General features: G+C 40.4%; 1 protein-coding gene across 1 annotated transcript in view; it reads right to left on the reverse strand.

Moving 5' to 3' along the window:
• Nucleotides 1–8,953, reverse strand: part of rab27b (RAB27B, member RAS oncogene family) — a 78,657-nt gene extending 69,704 nt beyond the window's left edge. Inside the window, exon 1 of the mRNA XM_085413420.1 lies at nucleotides 8,698–8,953. The gene's annotated coding sequence lies outside the window, so the exon portion shown is untranslated. The remainder of the gene's footprint in view (nucleotides 1–8,697) is intronic.
• Between the last annotated feature and the right edge of the window lie 1,933 nt (nucleotides 8,954–10,886).

Below are 10,886 nucleotides of genomic sequence, written 5' to 3' on the forward strand. Positions count from 1 at the left end.
TCCCTACACACTGCTCCCCGGGCGCTGCACTGGTGGCTGCCCACTGCTTCACTGGGTGAATGGGTTAAATGCAGAGGAACTATTTCCCTATGGGGACTAACACATACACTTTACACTTTACACTTCCTGCCATAAAGGAAATCTACAGGAAGCGGTGTCTGAAAAGGGCTGGGAAAATCATCAGAGACCCCAGTCACCCATCACATGGACTCTTCACCCTCCTGCCCTCTGGGAGGTGCTACAGGAGCCTCCGGACTAAGACCACCAGGTACCGGAACAGCTTCTTCCCCACAGCTGTCAGACTCCTCAACTCTGCCTCCTGATATCTGACCCACGTTAACACATGGACTGAACATACACACACCCACAATGGACAACTGTACCCTCAAACACACAATAATAACATGGACTGAACCACCACTCACAACCACCAGCACTTTATATAGCCTCTGTAGAAATTATCCACATATCTCACTTATCTTAACTGTCATTGTAACATACCTATAACAGACCCATTTCTGTAATATATCTATATACCTATATCATTGCTAATATATATTTTGTAATATATCTATATCATGGCTAAAGTACTTCTGGATGGATGCAAACTGCATTTCGTTGTCTTGTACTTGTGACGTGTGCAATGACAATAAAGTTGAATTCTATTCTATCCTACCGCAATAGCGCATGTTGATGGTGTCATCAAGCTGCACCTGTTTTGGTCGAAAGCATTACAGCGGCTGCAAACAACATCTGCAAATTATGCCGGACGACAGTAATAGCAAAGAGATGAAGCACTTTTGGAATATGGGGAAAGCCAAAAACTGCCCTTTCTCCACTTCCGTACCATTGATTCATTAAAGCTGAATTCTCTCGCAGCTGCTCTATTCCCATGTTGCAATATTATTAATGACAAACCTCGTATTGTGGATGGATTATCTCAGTTGTTCTCCTGACTGAAGTTTGGTCAGTTTATAGCATCCTGCCATGCAATTGCATTTGCTACCAGAAACCCTCACGTTAACCTTTAGCGAGTGGAAAAAAGTTAGCGTTCATCCTCCAGTTGCACTGTGCTAATGTTATACTAACGTAGCTGTTTTGCTAGCGATCACGTAGCACATCATTATATACCAGCTAGTCCAACTTCAATAACCCTACAAAAGTCACTTCATTAATGTCGGAAGTGATAGCAGAGCTGTACTTTAATTTTTTTCAGAAATCTCTCAGTCAGAACATGGCATATCATGTTTAGATGGAAACTAGCGAGCTAACTTCCTGTTAACTTCTAACTCTGTTAAATTTAATAACTTCTTTTGTCATGCATCCGTGGATATTAAACTTAATTGTTACACCTGGTAAAGCAGCAACACTGATCATTTTATTAAAGATGAAAGAATTTAGACAGTTTTTAACTCTCAGTGATGCTTCAGTGTTCGTTTGACTTTGGGACTTGAAGCGGACGGAGCTTTGGACCCAGATTACTCCACAAGGCTCCTGACTACGGCAGCCGTAATGCTCCGGAAATCCATCAAACGGTGCGGCTTTCAGATTTCTGCGCGCCGTGTACTACAGTAAGCGCAACCAGAATTCATACATAAGGCACTGTCGACTTTGAGAAAATGGGGGAAAAGTAAATAAATAAATTTTTTTTAAAAAGTGTTATACAAAAGAAAAGACTATCGCGATATATATCGTTACTGCACACGCTTCAAATTATACCGTGATATGGATTTTAGGCCATATCGCCCAGCCCTAGAATACAGTCATTAAAACACCCAAGCAGAAAGATTAATCGCGTGTACGGCTTTAACAAACTATTAATTCAATTTCTGAATATGTTGATTTGTGTTTAATATGTGAACATTTTCAGTCTGTTTCAAACCACAGATCGGTGTTTAAACTCACCAGCATTTAAAATAATGGTCATGCCAACCAATATTAGCACTACTAAAACATCAAGCTAAAGAGCTAATGATTTTAAAAAAGGGGAAACTTAAATATTAGCAATATTAGCATAAGCGGGTTCCTATTCAGTAAAATACACTTGATTTACTTAATTATCAATTAGATTTCTCAACACACAGCAATTTGGTGTTTTTGAGACACTGAAAACACAGAACTGTTTATACCAAGGTTAAGTAAAGCTAAACTAAAAACTAAAACTAGATGTGACAACACAAGTCACAAGTTTAGTAAACTAAAATAAGAGATTTTAAATGAAAAATAGATGTCATCACTGAAAAAAAGTGAAACTGAAATGATTTTGTGAACTTGAAAAACTAAATTAAAAATCAGTCAATGAAAAACAAAATTTAAAATAATTTATGAAGCTTTAAGCAGACAACCATTGGATAGGTTTAATGGGAGACAAGCATTTGTTTGTGTGTGCGCATGTGTGTGAGTGTTACCTCTTGACAACTTTCTTGCCACATTTGCCATTTTGCTTTGCCTTAATCCTCGAAACTTTGAGCCATCACCGATTCATGGATCCAGATAGAACATTTTTTCAGGCTGGCTGATCATTTCGATGATCATTTTGGTGGCATCTTCTTCAGTGGTTTTCTACACATTTTGTGCCCAAGCCACACCAAAGGGAAAGCCAAATGGCTTTTAGGCGTACTTTTTCAAATCTGCGCTTCACTGGTATCGAAATCGCCTGCATCAGCCTTATCAGACACTTTCACATAAAGCTGCCTCAACATTCTTTTAGGGTTTTACTCAGTAGGGATGTTTGCGTTCCTAGTGCCTCTTCAGTTTGCTTCCTACCATGATACCATCAGCTCCTCTCAGCAGATGATACACTTGGGCTGAGAGCTTTTGACTTCCAATAGACCAGTAGCTTCACAATGTTTTTTACTGACTGTTTGATTTTCCACTCATACATTTTCTATCCTCATGACCATCTCTCAGGGTCTTGATGTGTCACACTTTAATATTTTCGCCTCTTGAGTCACTGCACAAAAGAACATGGGTTCCTTATGACAAGGTTTTTTTTCTTTAACAGCTTGCAGGCTATTAACAAACGAGTGCCTGCAAAATACAGTACAGTAAATAAAAAGTTCCTTCATAACATTTTGTGCAATAATGTATGACAAAATCCCACGGTACACCTGGACTCGCGTCAAGGCAGACTAGTGTGCCATAACACTCCATTTGGGAACTGTTGTTGTACAACAATTTAAATGCCTTTTGAGTCAGTAATTAAAAGATAAAAATGTATACAGTGAAGGCAGGTTCGGCATCCCAAGGATATTTAACAGTAATCACTTTCAGCCCTGTGCTATCTGCACCTCAAGCCTTGCAGCCCTTTGGTGTGAGTCATTTAGTCTCTGATATGCAGCAGATGACTTATGCAAAGGAAGGTCCAGAGAACAAACTGGAATTCTAAAGTAAAAATAAAACTGAAGTGCTTCTGCGCATCATAAGCACATAAATTTGTGATAAATCACAGAGATACACTTAATTATCCATGACAGGTCTGGTGTGCCAGTCAGCTCTTTAACGCTGTAAAATAAACGTGGGATCTTTGGATCCAGCCAGCAATTGAGCTTCAACTCAACTCGATTATTTCTGCCAGGAAACATTTGTATAACTAAAAGTTAATTCTCCTGACAGACCATACTCTCAGGAAAGCCAACACGCAGACACCATGCTCGACCTGAAGAGGAGTGTTTCTGCAGCAAGGCCCTTGCTATCAAGTGGAAATCTTATCTATGCATTAATCATCTTAGGAAGGCTGAATCCTGCTGTTTCTGGTCGATACACTGCAGGTGGGTGGCAGGAGGAAGAAGAGGAGGAGAGGGAGGGAGTGACAGAGAGCCAGAAGGAAAGGGCAGAGTGGTTAGGGAGACTGTCTTGGAGGCAAAAGGTCACTGTGAATCATCACAGCAAAACACCTAACGTGAGCGCCCCTATTCTTCCCGGATAAACCTCAAAGGTACCAACTGCATTTTCAGACTTTAGAACGGAAGCTGCCAATACAACTCGGGAAATGGCATGAAACTTCCATAAGCCTGTATATCTTGAAATCGGTCTAATCCAACTGTGATTCCATATGATTGTTACCTCAGACCAGCAACACAGAAATTATGGAGGACCAGAGAAAACTGTTAGCCCTCAAGTTTTTTCAAAAGCAGGACAAACTGTAAGCTTCCACAGAAAACCCATCCAAGCACAAAGAACACTACAGATAGAAAGAAAGATCCAATATTTAAGTGCCTTAAACCAGCACTGCTTTTAACTGACACCAGGTGGCAATGCCTGTGGTTGGAAAGCGATTTCTGGTGCTATTAAAGCCTACAGGGAAACTGCTTTGACCTCATTGACTCTCTTGACTGCTGGTTGGCACTGTGCTGCCTCTTCAAATCTTAAATCTTAAAGTAGAGTTAGGAGTGAGAGATCCAGATCATGGAACCTGCAGATCTCTGCGATACCGCATCTTTGGTAAAACTGAAGATTTTGAGCGCCTGGGAACGAGAATAGTTTGATGTTGCATGAACCATAAAACAGCATTTATAGCCCAGCCTAGTTTGCAATGCACATTTCAGATGAGACTTTAAAATAAAGAGAAGTTAATGAAGGAGAGTACAAAACACAAACATGAAAAACCTGATTATTTATGACTTAACCCACTTTAAAAGCATTTCTGCTTCAGATTCAGTTGGGATGCTTTGTGAGTTTGCCCAGGTAAGAGAAACCATTTGTCCAAATTAGGATTTATTGACACCTTAAAAATTCCCACTGGACACTCCTCATGTTACTGACCCAGAAACTGTGATTAACAGGTGAGCAACCAGGTCACTGACAAGATGAATTTAAAGGTTTCTGCACACAAATCTACAGACCTCTATGCTTCAGATGCATTACTATACTTAGAAAAATAACACTATGCGTGTGTCCACAGAGAGTGTCAAATGGACTCGGGCTGGTTGATATGTTTAAGTTTTCCAGTCAGCTGCTACGATCCCAATATCCAGAGATTACGACCATTTTTCAAAGACGACAACCACGGAAAAAACTTTATGGTACAAAAACATCTAATGTCACCAGTTTAGGATTATTATACACAGACCTAACCAAAGCACTCAGAAGGATGCCTTACAACCTCGAAATAATCAAGTGGCAACAGCACAGGCTTTTAAATGGGGAGGAAGTACAACCACACAGTTTTCTAAAATTGTTCTCAAACAAGAACTTTTCAGAAACGCTCACATTTTCTATTAAATGTTACCTGCTATTTATTTAGCAGGCTGAATTCTGAAAAGGTCAGGCCATTAAATACAATAGGAAAAAAAAAATAACCAAGCCTGCTGCTAGCAGCAGATAGCTTCACTGAAAAGTGTTCAACCCTAGCACTGAGTCTCATGGTGACAAAATTTCATGTGAGCTTCTTTAAGACAATGAAATGTGATGAGATTCTCTCTCTTACCTTTATTGTGACCTCATGTCTAAAGTCTGAATTGTTCATTTAAATCTTTATAACTGGATGATCGTCATAGATGCTGCTTGTGATCAAGAGGTTACGCCACAACTCGATAATGGAGCATGAAATAACAAGATGCCTCTAAACGCATGCAAGTTTGCTTTTACAACTCAGATGATCAATCTTTATATTTAACTCAGCTTCTGTCACAGACGAATTGCTGCACAAACGTGAAGTGTAACGCACGGGCTGTCATGTCATCTTCCCATGAACTGTAAAAGAGCCCCGTTTTACTCATATCCAGTAAATGGAATTTAACCATGTCCCATCTCAGAGCCTCCCTTTGTAGAAGTATATTTCATGCACCCACATGTCACACTGTGGCATTTCTGTGACTCACAGCTGATCTGGGGTCACATTTAGGGATTAATATTCAGTGAAATTCTACACGTAATTTACATTGCACATTTTACCCCTCAGCTGAATTACTGAAATCTAAGAAGGATTTTTAGCTAACAGACATACACAGGCATTGCTTGGCTTTGTTGAAGATTAAAAATTCACTGACCAGTTTTTCTGTATCAGTAGTTCACATCACAGCAGACCTGACAGCAAAGAGCAACTTTTCCCTTCGCCTCATTCGTCTTTATTAATTTGTCTTTTTATGAAATTTGACCAAATGAATAGCAACTCTAAGGAAGCCGAGGCCTTTAGTGTGCACACTAACACCAGCACTGATAACAGGCCGGCAAGTCAGATGTTATTTGTAATTTCCATTATGAGCCTATCAGCAAGAAATCAGCTTGGATTCACTCTGCAGAAACAAAGCTGCCAGCAGCTCGGGGGATGCCGACCGCATTACCCATCCAATAAAGGCTGCTTCCGCTAATTACCTCTGCTCCTTCCATCTTTGTTTACAAACTGATTTATGAGTCAACAAAGACTCCAAGAAGAAAATACTCATTACTGTCACACCTCCTCATCTGTGTGTGGACATGAAATATCATTTTCAAATTAGGTGAATTTACCTGGATTTAAAGCAAATGAAAAAATTGTAATTGTTTGCATAGGCCAGCAAGACTTCTATTCCCTTTACCTTATTTAAATTATGCACATTGACAATGAGTAGGAGAGTCATTTTCATATTTTTGTTTAATAAGAAGATCTCCATTTGAGCCCTGGGAAGAGAAATGAATCTTTTGGGGTTGCATCAGGAAGGCGGAGGGTATAAAAGTCTGCATAATCAAAAATGCGGAGCCACCCACTGTGGGGACCCCTTGTGAATAGAGTACCCACTGAAAGTGGCTTCTAAATTATAGTAAAACTGAATATTAATTACCTCACCGGGACGTTTAACGCAGTTTGTCTGCGCTTGATTATGATGATATTGTTTCTATGCATGCTTCCATATCGACATTGAAACCTCGAGTCTGTTTCACAATGCATTGCAATTCATCACAGGTGGTTCTTTTCATACTCACCATTGTATCTTTTATGAAGAAGTGGGATGATGCTCCCTAGCAAACTGAAGAGAGGGTGCTTGTCTGCTTACCAGAGGGGCCGATGGCGCGATATGGCAGCCTCGCTTCTGTCAGTCTGCCCCAGGGCAGCTGTGGCTACAACTGTAGCTGCCTCCACCAGTGCGTGAATGTGAGAGTGAATGAATAATTGAATTGTAAAGCGCTTTGGGTGCCTTGAAAAGCGCTATATAAATCCAATCCATTATTATTATTACCTCAACTCCTTGACTGAATTTAAATAAAGTACCTACAATGTCAGGTTTCAGGACATTTAAACATCATCTGTAGCTCGTGTTCACACTGAGCTTGGGAAAACTGGATTCAGATTCATTGCTGCCTATAAATGGAACAAGCTCCAAAGAACTATTAAGCTGCATTCTCTGTAGGGTTTTACGTTTGTCTATCTGCAACTGTTCTTGTACGAGTTGGTCTTCATTTGTGTGTATAATGCATTTGTCCCTTAACTGTGCAGCTCTTTGTGTCAGTTTTTGAATGTTGCATGTGTATGTTTGTATGCAGTCCTCTCTTGAAAAAGAGATCTCAATCTTAGTTAGCTTACCTGTTAGGATTTAATAATAAAAGGCTAACCTTTATGTTTAAATTCCATTATGGAAAAAGAGAAATTTTACACAGAAGATAAAAGGTAAATGGACTGGTACTTATACATCACCTTGCTACTCTTGATCCCTTTGAGGCACTTTCTTACTACATGCATGATTACAGTGCAGCAGGCCAAAGGTAGGAGTACACTTTAGTTGAGGTCGCCAGTCGATCACACGCTGATATAATTCCCATAAAAATTTCTGATACCGATTCCTGCTGAGACTGTTGTTCTTCAGCTACAAGGGTACAATTAGATTTAAAGAAACACATTTCTAAATAATATTTCAGGGAGACAGAGGAGATGCAAACACATAACCTTCCAGTTAATAATGGCTGTTCCATGTTGATTCTAACAGGTAAATAATGCCAGGTTATCTTATACTTTCTGATTTTAGCTCATATTAATTTAAGGCCACCCTTACCTCTGACTGAGTGCCCCTGGCAAACAGAAGGTTTGAACAGCAGGTGGGTGAGGTTTCTGTGCTTACAGCCAAAAGTGACATCATACAGAGCCAAGAATAATTCATTAAAATAAACTTTCGGAAACAGAGTCTTCTATGCAGGCTACACCAAACTGTGGTTCGCTTTCTGGTGGCTTCAGCAGGCCACTGCTTTGTGGGAAAAAGAAAACAAACCCCACACATGAAAAGGTTCAAAGCAAACTGTTGCTGTAAAGTTGGAGCCGCACCGTTGTGCAAGACATCGCTTTATCTTTCGCATTTACCGGAAGCACAGCTTCAAACCTGAGGTTTAACGCAGCATTTCTGAATTTCACTCTCACACACCTGCCTGTCAGGTGAAGCAGCTATCACGTCACTTATTTGCACGTGCGTGAACACCCACGCAGACTCCAACTACGATCACAGTGCACGCGGACTCCAAAGAGGAAAATGCACGAGAGTCGTTTGCGTAAATGGCGTAGAGGTGCAGCGGGCTGATAACAGACTGTTGGTCTGGAGGCTGCAGACACTTTGCTCCTCAGCAGATCCTCCAGCAGCCCTGCGCCGGGGCTATGACTCATACCGCCTGCCTGCTACCGATGCTGGACACGACAAGTAACACGCACCGAACACCAACAAGCAAACACGCGTCTGCGCCAGGCACCAGCCGAGCCCGCAGGAAACATTCCGCTCTTTTCTTTTTGCCACTCACCTTTCTTTGACGTTACAGAAACAAACTCAGATCCTCCTCTCAGGTGTCTGCTTCTGCCTGGCCAGTTCGTCTCCTCCTCCTCCTCCGAGACGTCGCATCGCTCCCACAGTCCTGTTCGAGGGGTAAATCCGGGCAGAGATCAGCAGCCTGCCCGGAGCGCAGCGTGATGTCCCAGCGGGCTGTTTGTTGGAGCTACAGGCTGGGGACAGCTCGAGAGTACCTCTGAGAGTCCTGCGAGTCTGATGGATGTCGCACGGCTTCCTTTAGGGTGGAGAATAGACGATCGAGCTGCTTTCAGGGACTCTCTGTGACCTCGGATTTTTCATCTTTTTGGCTAAGACGTGCATCGATGTGCCCATACTGTGACTAAATATCAATAAGTTTTTGTGTTGATATTATTATGTGATATGTTCTATATAACAAGCACGTTATTGGTAGCGCACTCAATAATAAAAATACAACATATTGGTTTCATTATATGGAATGCCATTTATGCCAATTTAAAGACATAAATACACAATAAATATTAGGCAAATAATTCTGGAACTGTGCTATGAAAGTCCACTTTGATAATGCTGATATAAAAAGATACTTAAAGTGTACAAAAAATGCTTGTATGAATGGGTGTAAATAGGTGAACAAGGCAAAGAGCGCTCCAATAAAAGTAGAAAAGCACTACATAAAAACCAGTCCATTTACCGTACATTCAGTGCCTTCACACACACACACGCATACCTTCATACATGTCACTACCAAGCACTTATGTGCAGAATCTCTCTCTCTCACACACACACACACACACACACACACACACACACACACACACACACACACACACACACACACACACCTTCATACACCAAGTGACTTTTTGCACAATACTCCGTCTTTTGCACATTTCTATTGTACTGTAGTGTAATTGTACATTGCACTTTATGTAGTTCTGCGTTGATTGTGTCTTATATGTCATATGTAGCACAATGGTCTTGGAGGAACGCTGTCTCGTTTCACTGTGTACTGTACCACTGCACATGGTTGGAATGACAATAAAACCACTTGACTTGACTTGTATTTATTCCAGGTTTTGGGGGCTTGTAAATGGAAAAAACTGCAGCTTCTTTAATTCCATTTGAAAATGAATCCAAAAGTAAGTAAATTCCCAAAGACTTCCATGTTAAAAGTTTTAACTTTACTGCATTAAAAAAACACCTGCGGAGGTTTAATATTTGTAAAACATCCCAGTGTGCTGTCAATACAAGTGAAGCTGAACTTGCTGCGAATAAATATCAACCTACTTTACAGAAACACAGGAAGGAGATGATACAGAGCCTGCAGATGTTTGATTAGTGAATCATAAAACATGTTTTTGGGGGTCATGTGACCTTTAATTAAACAAGAGAGGCCACCAAGACCACGCCCACCTTTAAAGGAATGCCATGATAACAATGCAAATCAATCAATGAAAGCAAAAACATAAAAAGCAAAATCAAAAGAACACATCAACATAAGGGACGTTTAAAGAAAACACATGCGTTCACACTGCTCAGTGCCCCACATGGGATTTCAATTGATTAAAAGGGATTAGCATATCTAATTTTACAAGCTTCTCCAGATTGTTCCACTTGTGTGAGGCACTGTAATAGGAAGCCAATTTGCTGCTCATAATGTGAACAGAAAAGCTTTTGAAACATATGTTTGGTTGTTGTTGTTTTTTTTTCTTTAATCTACCAGTTCTGCTGTTCCTCAGCTTTTCTGTTGTCCCTTGATGTTTGAAGCTCTTCTGCATAAAATCCACCATCTTTATCAGGAAATGTAGCAGATGCTGTCATCTGACAATAGAACCAGGTTTCATGATTACTATGCATTCTTCAATCCACTGCATTACATAAGGACCATAAAGGACCCTAATTCAATGAACCCCGTAAAACTACCCCCTGCTTCATACACCATAAAAAAAGATGGATTATTCAAGCTTCGAATGCATATATCACATTGCATTTATTGTTTGAGGTATCTGTGAGAAAGCGAGTTCTTACATTTCCAAACTCAAAGCACAGATTAAAGAATCATCATAACCGAAAATAAATAAAATTTTAAAAATAATTATATTTGACAGGAAACCTTTAGAAGTGTAAGTATTAAAATTCCTACAGGACTTGAAGGCACCTTGGTATGAGCGTGGTTGATAC

This window comes from Rhamphochromis longiceps, linkage group LG7 (assembly GCF_057381845.1).
Source record: "Rhamphochromis longiceps isolate RC_006_pf linkage group LG7, R_longiceps_female_GT1.1, whole genome shotgun sequence".
Lineage (NCBI taxonomy): Eukaryota > Metazoa > Chordata > Actinopteri > Cichliformes > Cichlidae > Rhamphochromis > Rhamphochromis longiceps.